Here is a 13,368-nt window from a genome sequence, read left to right as displayed (position 1 = left end):
AACACAAATGATTAATTGGCCAACAGCAGGGCTTTTAAAAATCAAATCAAATACTCCACCACCCGCAAAAAAATAAATAAATAAATAAAAATCAGCAAATAATTGACCAATGTTTGACAATTATTCTTGGTTGAAACGTTCAATGCTCAAGGACAAAGTAATGTAGATCAGTCAAATGTTCCGCCTGGAATTTATATCTGAATTGTCGTCGCGGTTTAAGAACAAAAAAAGGTACCTGTTTTATTCATCTTTGATTTATTTGTTTTTTTCATTAATTAGCCGATCGATCTTCTCAATTTTATTTTGCCAAATGCCTGAATCGGTATCTGCATTAAAAAAAATCCATATGGGTCAGGCCCAACTATGGTATAGTATACCCACATTAAAATGCATAGAAATGAATTCTTATGATATTTCAGAGGAAAATTAGAGAACAGCACTAAACACATGCTAACGCAACATAAAATAACCGCATTAAAATAAACGTCGTGTAACTTATTTTAACTTTTTTTTTTCACAATTTACGCTGCCAAAGCTTTGTAAATCCAAATAAGAAAAAAAAGACAACCAACTTCTGCAACATAACAAAGCATGAAATAATAATAAAAAATACATTTAACTATATTTTTTTTCACAATTTATTTGAAATTCTCTGTATATTCCAATAAATGAAAAGTCCTATAATTATGTCTTTTTGAGACTTTCAGGACATTATGGACTGTCTAATGAGATCCAATACAGTTCTTGAAAACCTCAGATGGTTCGAATGCACTTAAATTAAATCATGACGCACTGTCATGGTCTATGTTGGGCATTTTTGGTTTAGTAGTTTGTTTCATGTTTGGTGGGCGTCTCGTGCTTCAATCTGATTGTGTTCACCTGTGCTTGTCGTGTCAGTCCCTAGTGTGAACCAATCAACCCTTCGCGTCTTGTCCAGGTGTTTGTTGTTGTCTAATTACTTTGTTTTGGATTTAGTCCCCTGTTTGCTTTCATTTCTTGTTGGTCCATTGTTGTTGTTCTTGTCATAGTCCTTGTCGTGTACGTCTGTTCTCCATGCCCAGTTTAGTTTTCCCATGTCAAATCCTTGTTTTGTTGATCCCTGTTATTTTGTACTTTTGTCTTTTTAGATTTTCCCAGTGCCTTGTTTGCCTTTTTATTTTCAATTAAATACCATTTAAGTTACCCCCACCTCGCTTTCCTACGTTTGGTCCTCCTCAACATCCACCACAACCTGACACGCACAAACTGTTGAATGATGTTCGATTGGATATACTTATGCAGTTATTACTCATTGTTTTTTTTTTAAAACACAGTCTTGCATAAGGCTATTTTCATAAAATTTTTACTTTCCTTATTAAAAACACACTCCAAAAATTTGATTTTGGAACAGTTTCACGTCATTTCCATTCTCATCAACTGGGAAAGATGATTTGAAAAAGTTTTTGAATTACTGAATTAAAGGTTAATTTGCTATTACGACACCTGTATAGTACACCCCTTGATTTGGGATCTATTTTATTTTTTTTTTTGCAAAAAATTCTTTATTCGCGGGATTTGACAGTCATTCAAATTCTGGGCTATAATGCAAAGCAAAACACCAAAGGTACATTTTCCAGAATATGTCCCCTTTAAGACAAATGTTTTCATAAGCAGCATTTGTGGTTAAACAAACACAACACAATCGCTCGCATTACAGCACGTAACGACAAAACCTTCATTCAGTCACTTTTTGAACTTAAACAAGACAGCCCTAATCCACACAGGCCCTGAGACAACACAGTCCTAATGTTTGGATATCTTTGAGATAATCTGTGACACAGTGTTGAAAAGAATTGAACATCCAAGACGGCCGTGTTCCCTCTGTAAGGCGCAGCTGGCGAAAATCACTGCTCAACCTGTCTTCAGGTGATCACACTGGTACCCGCAGACATGTCTTTATTGGAACACTGTTTCACGCCAACACATCATCAGTGAAGATGATACGCTCAACCGAGGAGGCATGTTGCTTCTTGTAAAGAAGAACCACGTGCTTGCCTCCAGAAGATCATTCATTTTCATTTTCGACCAACCTGGTTTGGTCGGCAGTTCAACACTGTCGATAAGGAAGCGAATATCGGCTCCTTTCTATTTACTGCGAGTCCTCAGAAAACATGTTTTTACCGGCTAAAAGCAGGCTAATGAGCGTCTTTCCCAGCCTCCGCGGAGTGACCTCCGATTCGGAGTGGCTTTGCCTCTCTGGTAATTAGAGGCATTCAAGCCGCAGAGCCGGAGGTTGAGGTTAAGCTCATCACACCCGCGATAACGCCGCTAATTTCGCGGCTTCGGTCCCCGGCCACAAATTGTTCTAAAGAAACATGTATGCCCACAAATTGGCTTGACTCAATGATGTAAACTAAGAGGCCATTTGTCATCTTTGTGATGAATAATGGGGGGAAAAAAAGGCACGTTAAAGGAGCAGCATTCCGTTGGTAGTGAACTACATGAACTTGGGTCGTCATGGGAATGGCATGTCTACTTCCGAATACACGTAATAGTGAGGCTATGATTTTGTACATTGCAGCACACTGTGTTTTCCCTTAAATATTCCAACCATTCTTGCCTAAGCTAAAATTGATCACCAGACTACAACATTGGAATAATTTTGGTTTATTTATTTGTTCGCCATTTGAATTAGTTATGAATTATGCATAGGCCATTCCACCAAATCACGTACATTTGCATCCCTGGGAATTAAAATGTATAAACGCGTGATAAAATCATCTGTAAAATGTATTTTTTTAATTAAGGAAAGTTTCCTTTTTCCTACTTCCTATTTAATAAATACAATTTAAAGTATTCCTTTAAACTATTTTTAAAACTGGAATATTTTTTTGGCCTGTCTCTGCGTTCTAAAATTAGACTTAAACAGAATATATCATGATTTTAATTCATCAGAGGTGTTATATTTTTACATATTTGTATTAATCTCAACTATACATTAAATGTATCTGTGATTTATGTAAAGTTTCAGATCAATCCTTTCAGCCAAATTGTTTAATTTGTTATTTTTGTTTGTTTTTAAAAATGCTTTTTTGTTGACTCACTGTCATGTTCTTTGAGTCAAACGTGCTCTCAGCATAATTGCATGCCATTTGGTGATGCTTCAGCTGTTTACTAATCCAATGCTATAAGGTCACTCCTCTTACTTTTAGTGCTGCTACTCAAATGAGGAGTTTCAGTAAAAACAAACAAAAAAAAAAAAAAAACGGAAAACTTTAGCGGCTTGAAATTAATATTGTCGGATTTAGAGTTGAAAAAACGGTATTTATTTCTTTTCATTTTGGGAGCGTTCCAACAATCAAATGGGAGCGATCCATGTCTAAATTTGACACAATTTGGATTTGAGATCTTTATTTTTCGCTATTGCATGCCAATGTATTAGCTGGGGACTTGCTATTGGCACACACTTAAAACAATTAAAGAAAAAAAAAGTTGTCTGAGTACCCTTCACACATTGAGTACCACTAGTTCAACATCAGAGTTGAAAAAAGACAGAAATCTAAATTTTATTTGAGAGAGTGACAACAATCAAATGGCGCTGATTTGACAGGATGGCCCTTATTTATTTATTTTTGTTTAATTATTTAAAAATTGGATGATTTTATGTTTTGTTGGTTGGTATTGAAGTTGTTTGAAGAATATTCACCAACTTGGCCCGGTTAGCATATAATTGTTGCCGTCATGCGCACTGTTGTTTATTTTTGCTCTCATTTCTTTATTTCATAATCGACCGGCGTCATGTTTGGATTTAAGAATCAAAATCCCCCATTGTGCAATTTGTCTGTCAGCGGGTGATAAAAATGGAGTCTGACATGAGAGGAATGCAACAAAAGAGTTGTGCAAAACAGATTGCCATGAAGCATTGTCTAAAATAAAGAATTGGAGTTTTACAGAAGCTCATTGTTGTGTGGAGTCATTACAGCCCTGCAAACGTGGGCATCATTATGCGGCAATCATGAGCCGGAAATAAATAATCATGAAAAAAAAAAAAAAGACACGCGCCTTGTCTTGGAGACGTTTGTTTTTTTCAGCTGAGTTCTGCATTAATTAAGGTCTAATATGAACGATACAACATGCTCTTCATGATTTTATTTGCTTGCCTGGCAACTATTGCCTTATTATTTTACTTATTTTTAATCAATGTAGCCAGTTAATTTCCGATTTTGTCTTAAAAATAATACATTTTAAGGACTTTTCATTTATTTTTAATTAGCAATGTTATGACACAGTTATAAAGCATTCTTAAACAATTTCAATTTACATATGAGTTGTCAAGAATTCAGGTTTACACAATATATTTTAGATGAGCTCATAATCATAGAATATAACGTGTAATTCAATAATTGTGTGGCACATTTTCTAGTACACAAAAACATGATACGAAAACATGATTGAAATTAATCCAAATGCCATTTACAATATATGAAATATATGTATGAAATTATTCAGGCACCAGATACATTAATTCAATGGCCTTTCCACAATACGCAAAGGCCGTGCACACCATGCATCAAATGGTCCGTATATTCCCCCCGCTCTATCGCCATGTGGCGGACTAATCAGGTCTTCTTCTCTCCAGCCAAAGCCACACAGAGGCACCACAACAAAGGAGGGCCTAATGGCTTCCAATTTCCCGCATTAGTCCCCATTTAATGGCTGACCTGCCCTCTCGTTAGGCGGCGCGGCATGGGAGCGCGCGCACACACACACACTGACACAAAGCCTCGGGCCCACTTCCACCCCACTCTGAGTCGCATAATAGACCAGCCTGTGATCAGCGGTGCAGCCACTTGCTGAGTAATCACGCCTCATTTGTGCAGAATAGCGTCAAGGTGTGACAGGTTAAAGCAGGCCGAAAGTCTCCGTCTTGCCCATCTGCTTTTTAGTCTCCCGGGCAGTGATTTCCATGATGAAGCACGTGCAATCGTGTAATGTTTCATCTCGCTGTATTCACTGAATGGAATCCACATTACGACGTGGTTGAATGCAATTTTCGAAATCACGAAGGCTGCAATTTGTAGGGGAAAAAAAATATCATCTTCTTTCTATAGTGACTGCAAGTTCACTGCTTTGGAAGTGCAAGGCCACATGTTTTCATATCGCTGTTTCATGACACATGAAAAGTTGATGTGATGAAACTAAATATTTGGTAGAATTATGCGAAGTTTTCAGAGCGAACATTTAAACAGCTGCAAGTCAAAGTGTTTAATGAGTAAGCAACTCTAATTGAAGCAGATAAATAAACGCTTGCCATGTTTAGCGTTTGCAAAACCAAAATATTTATGTATAATAAATAGGATATTGTTTTTCTAACACCGATGAATTTTTTGCGTGCGTTTGTTTAAAAAAATACAGGGCATGAAAACCTTGAAAAAAATCACAGATTTAAAAAAAAAAATAATTCACAATTAGATTAATTTTCCAAACCCAAATGTGGACTTTACTTTGTTATTTATATTTCTGACCACTTTCACTACTCGTATAAAACGTGTACAATCTGACACTGAGTCACTGAGAATTATATGACGCTAATTCAACTTTTGTCATTTTGCAGGGTTGTGATTTAAAGTTCTAAGTCCTGCGTGGAATAATGGACTTTGTCAAAATGTCAACAAAATCTTGATTTCAACCACTATTCATCTGAGAGATGTACATTATCTCTCCCCATTCCTGTACTTTATTTTAAAATGGAGTTGGCCCACTCTTGTTGTCAGTGGCTCAATTGTTCTTTGTAAAGACTAACAAATTTATATGATTGGTGTCGGCTGCTCCAACAATATTCTAGATTTAAATGAATTGTTCTCATCCATTGAAGTGAAAGATTCTTCCGACATAACGTAACGGACAAAACTACCTAAGATGACAAAAATCTTGGCATTCAAAAATTCCCTGTCCAATGTGGTAGGTTCAATTAATTTATCCTAATCTTTTGGAGCCCATCATCACATTTATAACATCTTTTAAATTAGCCGTGAGCAAACTACGGCCCGTGGGCCACACGCGGCCCGTTAAACGTTTTAATCCGGCCCGCTGAATTTGAATGAATAAACCTTGTTAATGTTTTATTTTCTAAATGCTGTTGCTTTGCAAAGACATACATTGTTGTAATGCTTTTGTTCACTTTCATTTAAAATTAAATGTATTTTTTTTCTCCGATGAGGTGAGGTTACCAAAACACTCCATCTATCTGCTACTATTCCGGCCCCTCTGTCAAATTTTAGAACCCATTGTGGCCCGCCAATCAAAAAGTTTACCCACCCCTATTTTAGATAATATGCTTACTTGCAATTATTAAGTATCAAAACAATTTTCTTTGTCAGATACTTTAAGACTTTTACTTTAATATTTTGTGACCATAATTAACTTCAACCAAAAGTTATTTTCTTTTTTTCTCAAGTATCGCTTTCAGGTGATTTCTAATGCGTAGAAGGGGAACGCGACAGTTGACATCTAAAAAGGGCCTAGCACGCAGAGGCTCGGCTGGAGCGCGTCTCGCGTATGTCGGATATGCCATAAAAATGCCATGGCATGAGCATGACATTGGCAGCTCCCATTGAGGACGGCGGCCCCGTCCAGGCTGAATAAAGATTCCTCGGGGCCTGTCAGGTCCCCTTGGAGAACAATAGCCTGCCGAGAGCAGCTGTCTTAATAGCGTGAGGACTGACAGCGTTGACAGCATCCGAAGCCGGAGACAACGCTCGGCTGTGTGATAACCTAATACGAGTTAATCGGGTCGGACAGCCGGCAAATGCGTCGTGTACGTTTCCGCGTCAGGCTGCGCCCTCGAGTGGTTTGGCAGACCCCGTGACACCTTGATGCTCAGGAACCCGCGAGAAAACGGATGTCGCGGCATCACGGAGGATCCTTTTCGAAGCGGATTTGCGGTTCCCGTTGCAGGAAAGAGCAAGAACCACTTCTTCTTTACAGGAGAACACTTGGCTACTTATTGAGAGCCTGACCTGCTAATCATCAGCGGAGGCCCCCTCCATGTGGAATAGTGTAATCACTTGTGCCACTTCCTCCACTCTTATTGTTTCCCATCCAGCCATTAGCTCACCCTGTCACCTCTTTGCTCCACCTCCACAAAACAGGGCAAACAGACAAGCAAGACATCGATCCAAATCTCTAAATCACCTTCAGTCTGTTGACGCTCCGGGTTTGGTTTCTACGAGACAAGCGGATCATAGTGTTGCGGGTTCAAATATCTCCTGGCAGGTCCTCTATTGCGTCTCTTTGTCCCGAGGGGTTGTCGGGGATGGGCTGACGCTGTCACCGGGAGACGGTGAGATGGCCTCATTCACACACTTCATGAACTGTGATTCACACTAATCCCACAGACCGGCCAATTAAATCCGCCACTGTTCCGGGAACTTTGACAAAAGATTTCAGGATGTCTTCACACTTGACAGGTTAAAATGGACGCTGGTGTTTTGGCTTGGAGAACTGGAGACTGCGTTCGCTTGAAGTTTGATATTTGAGATATTTGATTCAAATATTTGTGGCGGCTTGCTTAGCGTTCACAATGGCATATTTCTTCAACCATCGTTTTTCTATTCTCATGAGGCGAGCTGGAGCCGAACCAAGCAGACTTTAAGTGAGAGGCTGGACACACCCTGGACTGTTTGCCACCCAACGACAGGCTACAAATATATTTGACAAATGACCACTTTTGATCATATTCACACCAGCAGACGAGCCATTTAAAATCCGACTCTTCAAGCATGATTTAAACCACAGCGAGGTATGTTTTTGGAGATTCTCCTGATAATCCAAATCGTGGTCATCTACAAACTAGACTTATTCTTGGTCGTTATTATTCATGCAGTTCATTACATTCTCATGAATAGATTCGATCTCAACTGGACTGCTTGGATTGTCTTAGAAGATGTTTTGCTTCTCATCTGAACAGGCGTCCTCAGTTCATGCAACAAGGCTTGGTTACGATTGCACCGGTTTCTATCTTCAAAGACAACTAGAACTGTCCGGTTGTGATCGATCCACTGCCCTGAGAATAAAATGACTTTGATGAATGAGAATATTCACCGGCATGTTAATACATCCAGAAGCTATGAGGAAGTTACGTTACCTAATATCATACTTTTTGTGGATGTGGTCATTCAGGAATGACAGTGACATAATGTCAAATTGCTCCACGTTGAGATTGGATTAATATTGGACCCGAGGAAGGAAGGTCAGGAAAGACCTCGTTCATTCCTCAGATGGTCTTCTCAGGAGAAAAGAAACATTTCATTGCTTTTTCCTTCATTTTCTATCTACAGTCGTGCTTTTCAAATAGTGGAGCGGGCCTCCTTGGGGGGTGCGGTGTGATGCTGAGGGGGGCGCGTGTGACACTGTGCAACATGCTTTTTTTTCTGCCATACTACAATAAAGTGTAATTTCACATCCACTCCAGTAGTTAGCAGTGGCGCTCTCCTTGCCCATTGTGCGTAGCAAGTATTAACTGTACGGTGTAGTTTTGTTTTGCAACGAAAATTCTATTATTTATAGTTGGGCGGAGAGTGGGTGGTGGGGTGGGGGTGCAATAATTTTTCTTCTTGCAAGCGGGGGGGGAGGAGGGCGTAACAGAAAATAATTGCGAAGCACTGAACTACAGGAAGTGAGAGTATCCTATGGGAAGGTGACACTCCCTACTTTACTTTGGGAAATGTTCCCATTTTGGACAGACGCATCCTTGAAGATAAACAGATGAGTCTGGGATTAGGGACGACATAGGAATTCTTAGTTGGACAGACTTCTGTTTCCGCTAACTCATAAAATATACTTTGGACAAAGCACCTTGTACGTGTGATACATTATGACACACATGGACTTGTAAAAAAATCCAGAAATAATCACATGAAATTCTCCGTCCGTCACACCTTCCATTTTGGGAGGATTCAAGGGTATTCCAGCAGGTACATTAACAACCACAGCAGGTTGAATTCTTCATCAGTCACCAATCGGACTTCTTCGTTAAGGTCATATTTCTGAGCTGCCACGCTTCAGAAATGAGCCAGGACCTCCCTTAAGGCAGTTTCGCTCACCAGTAAAGTTCAGTTCAGCTCAGATCGCAACATTAAATTCTGATCGAACTTTTCTTGACAGAATACTACAGATGTGCAAAAAGAAAGTCCTGGTTTAAGAAAAGCAATATATATCAGTTATTTTGGTATACAAAAAAAGTTACCAAAGCCGAAATCTGTTTTAGTTTGCTGTATTTCATTTTCTTATTTCCACCAGGAGCCAACTGGGCCTTCCTCACTGAGGATGTCATTAAAGAGTGATACCTTAGCAACTGAGACGAGTTGCTCTGTAAATCTTTAAGTGGCTCAGAGGAAAACGCTAAAATGGAAGGGAAATGGAATAAATCCGACTGACTAATGTTCTAATGATTTGAAATTTTTGAAGCTCCACCAGCTGGCTCGCACGCTACCTTAGCTGACAGTTCTGACGGCAATCAGGCACGATGGGAGCTTTGCCCAATTCTCCGAGACAAATCTGTTCCCGTGATCATTAATCATATCTTCCAAGCTTATTCCATCGAGTAAGAGCTAAGTTAAGGGTGCGAGCGAGCTGTACATTGTTGAATCTTCTCCGCAAAGTCAAGCTTAAATTGAGATGGGTAGGCGTGAGCAGGAAGCCGCCGAAGTGCCATGAATCTCAAACGTCTTAGCACACTTTTGTCTGCGGCACATTTATCGCTCTTACATTTTCCCCTTCATATTGTTCTCGGATCTGACTCATAATCTACGCTGAATTTCTCAACAGCCTTCGCTTTATGAAAGCAGAGGCATCAGCATGAGAGAACGGAGCCCCTTATGGTTGTTTTGCAGGGTGCAACTGGTTCGCCTTCACGCAGATTGTTTCTGACACTGATGGAGAGGGGATATTTTGGCTCCACGATAATATTTACTACATTTTTTTGTGACCAGTACCGTTTTAAACCACTGCTCACTGCACAAAGTTGGAACAGTAGCCCTCAGTCGTAATAGTGTTGGACTGTAGTATTTGACGTCCTCCGTAACCCAATGTGACATTTGCAACTCAGGCAGGAAGGATACAGTAGAGGAAGGAAAATGAAAAGCGCTCTGATTTCGGAAACCCAAAACCTCATTGTGATTTAGTCATCGCAAGATGGCAATTAGTGAAAGGACGCCTGCTCTTTGCCAGAGTCAACAAATGGCTTTAATGCAAGAGAGGAAATGTAGACTTATGCAATAATGCAGATTTGTCACGGCGATACAAGTCAGAAAGGTGATTTATATATTTAGAGGTCTTGGCAGTAAAATTCACAATGTTATTCTAATGGGCTTTTATTATTTAGTTATTTTTAAAAATTTTTTTTTTTTGCAAAATAAAATGTTGAATTCAGCCAGGATATGTTCCAGCTCACCCAAGAACCTGGATAGACGAATTGATTTTAAATATACAGGATGACCACAAAATCAATCCTGTATTTCCTCAAATAGTCAACAGTCCATGGTACTGTGCTTCAAGTAGATGAATGCGCCTCCATTCCTCCAATCACATGTGGAAGACGTGATGGTAAATGTAATTACCTCAGTTGGCACATGCCGTGACATGCAATCACGGTTCACCTAACATTCAATAGCTGAGCTGTGATTGGTTGTTTCCTGAGCTCTCAATACATGTGATGTCATTTTCAGTGGACAGCAAGTGGTACAATGTTTTTTTTCATGGTATTGATTGAAAAAAAAAGGAAAAATAATGACGTAATTTCAGAATTTCAGAAAAAATAACATTCTGCTGAAAATGGCTAAATTATGTAGTAAAGTATCACTTTCTAGTTGTAAACATTATAGACAGTAATTTCAGAATTGCAGTTGCCTTTCAAAATGAAAAAAAAGGTAAAACAGCTTATTTTGTCTGTGGATTAAGAACATTTCAAAAGTGACTTGTCCGTTCAATTACTGTGAGCAGATGTAAAATTAACCTGCATGTGTTATATATATTTTTTCTGGAAAGTCACTAGGAAATGCTCGTTCTGCCTTTTAGCCCCAAAACATTTTCTGCAATTATCAAATCGGTCACTCAAACATTATATGATCATTTAAAAAATTGACATGCCAACACTTATTTTTCAACATCATACTTGCAAAAGACGTTTCTGTCCAAGTGTCAACATATGTTGTGCTCTAAACTGTGCTGTTGTCTCTGTGGAATATGAAAATCCAATATATTGGAGCAAGAGGTGTCATTTTCAATGAGGTCAGGCCTTACGCTGGCCACTGTTATTCTTTTCTGTCTTTTTGTTTTAGTTTGCCATCGCTCCAGCCTTTATTGTTTTTTTTGAGTGACCTTGTTTATATTGGGGCTCCGAGTTCATTTCCCGCCCACCACTTTGGAAACCTTGCACGGACACATGATACTGTCTGTCGAGGTTAAAACCACAAATTCAACTAAAAATCCCTAAACTGGACTTTCTTTTATGTACAGCCAAAATGATTCATAACTTGGTCACGTTTGGACTTTTAGTTAATTGTCAGCTACTGGCTTAACTTTGTACGTTAGAGCAGTGGTCCCCAACCAAAGGGCCGTGGCCCGGAACCGGTCCGCAGGCCCCTTTGTACTGAGCCGCTGCGGGATGCACAGATGAAAGAAAAAAAAACTTGCAGTCCCTCCGGCTTCTTTATCCTTCAGGGCTGAAAAATATTTTACTCTGAAAAGTGACCGGCTCCTCTCCGTTACAACGGACTCTTGACGCGAATTGTCCCGATCGCTTTACGCTAATATTAAACCCACAAGCTAGCAAAATTAGTTAAAAACACACCACGTACAAAGCCTGCTCTGCACAAGATGCGGCGAGCACCATACACCCATCTTCACCTCCCTATTGCCAGCCCGCAAAAGTTAGCAACTTGTATGAGCCGGTCCGTGGCGGGAAAAAGCTTGTGAACCACTGCATTAACGTACGTGTGCATCAACATTTATGGGTTGTAATTCTGTGTAAAAGGCACCACGCGGGAATAAAATGGCCACCTTGGCCAGTACCCGTAGTATCAGAATGATAACAGAAAGCAGAATGTCTGATTTCTGCAACACAACTAGACACATCTCAATTCACTAGAGCCAGAGCCAAGTTTTCACCTCATTTTATACACTCGCTGGCCATCCCCTCCATTTTGGCAATGAATCGACACCATCATCTCATAACACAAATATTACCTTTAATGACTCAATTTCCTTATCATTTCCTTGTCGGCCCCCCTTATAATTAGGTTTCCTTTGTTTGCTTTGTCTTCCTCCTGCGTGGACCCCATTAGACTGTTATTATAACCAGTGAGGGGACTCATGTTGGAAACTTCAGCTAAAATCACACATAACCGCATTTGTGCGCACACACACACGCACACACACGGAAGCATCACTGCAAGTTATTTAAATAAGGCTCAATGATAGCATGCTGAGTTAAGTGTCTCTCTTCCATCGTTATTGCTCCCCCACCCTGCCTCACTTTCTCTCTCTTCTCGCCACCTCCCCTACAGAGAAGCTCAATCAGCTGAAGGCAGCAATTTGTAAACTCCTATCTTGTTCGCAGTGGGACACTGAGCCTAATTAATTGTCTCTTTTGTCCCTAAAAAGGAGGGGGGGGGCAGAGGCTCTGGGTGGAGGAGGCATAATAAGGATCGGGAAAAGGAAGACAGCTTTCTTTTGCTCTCGAGAACCTCTTTCACGCAGAGATTCCAAATCCATGCCCTGTCCTAGTCGCCCGTGCCAAGCACGATTTCACACAGTTAAGTGTTGTGACACTACCTCTTAAATTCACAATTTAGATTTTTCAACTCCCTATCTGTGTTAGTTGTTTTCACACAGACCAGCAACATGCGGAAAAAGAGGCGGAGTGCGAAAGGAGCTAAAGTCAGATTAGGATATTTTTCTAGCCTCGAATAATACTGAAATGGATTTGCTTTTTTGGGGTCATCAATTTAATTCATGATATTATTATTATTATTATTATTATTATTAATAATAATAATAATAATAATAATAATAATAATAATAATAATAATAATAATAATAATAATAATAATAATAATAATAGATAACAATCATAATCATAGCAATTATTATTATTATTATTATTATCATTATTATTATTATTATTATTAAAAATAATAATATGGTAATAATAGGATGTCCACAACTGTGGACTGTGGACTGGTCTGACCGAGCTACACAGTGTTGACTGGTTAGCACATCCGCCTCATTCCACTCCCAAATTTGCATTTGGCTCGTGCCTGCACGGGTTTTCTCCAGGTATACCAGCTTCCTCCCACATTGGAAAGACATACATCTTGGGTTGATTGA

At 39.5% G+C, this 13,368-nt stretch overlaps 1 protein-coding gene across 1 annotated transcript in view; it reads right to left on the bottom strand.

Annotated features, from left to right (window-relative positions):
- The window catches only part of ntn1a (netrin 1a), a 51,865-nt gene that overhangs the window by 22,495 nt on the left and 16,002 nt on the right, over positions 1–13,368 (bottom strand). The gene's annotated exons all lie outside the window — the stretch shown is intronic.

The sequence above is a fragment of the Idiotropiscis lumnitzeri genome, chromosome 8 (assembly GCF_059441095.1).
Source record: "Idiotropiscis lumnitzeri isolate Australia: NSW breed Sydney's pygmy pipehorse chromosome 8, RoL_Ilum_1.0, whole genome shotgun sequence".
Taxonomy (NCBI): Eukaryota; Metazoa; Chordata; class Actinopteri; order Syngnathiformes; family Syngnathidae; genus Idiotropiscis; species Idiotropiscis lumnitzeri.
The sequence above is the reverse complement of the archived record's forward strand: the minus strand, read 5'-3'. Positions and strand labels throughout refer to the sequence as shown.